Here is a 203-nt window from a genome sequence, read left to right on the forward strand (position 1 = left end):
TTAATGCCCTCCCACTCCCTTAAGTATTACAAGTATTACTCTTCATATCTCAAGAGTATTTGTATTGTTTATGTAGTCCTAGGAAAACCATTTAATGCCAGTACCGATGTTAACATTCTGCATACGATTCCATTAACATACTGTCTAACATCTAATATGATGTTCAGATAACTGCGACATGGGTAACAGTTTCAATAATTATG

The sequence above is a fragment of the Penaeus monodon genome, chromosome 20 (genome assembly GCF_015228065.2).
Source record: "Penaeus monodon isolate SGIC_2016 chromosome 20, NSTDA_Pmon_1, whole genome shotgun sequence".
NCBI classification, from domain to species: Eukaryota; Metazoa; Arthropoda; class Malacostraca; order Decapoda; family Penaeidae; genus Penaeus; species Penaeus monodon.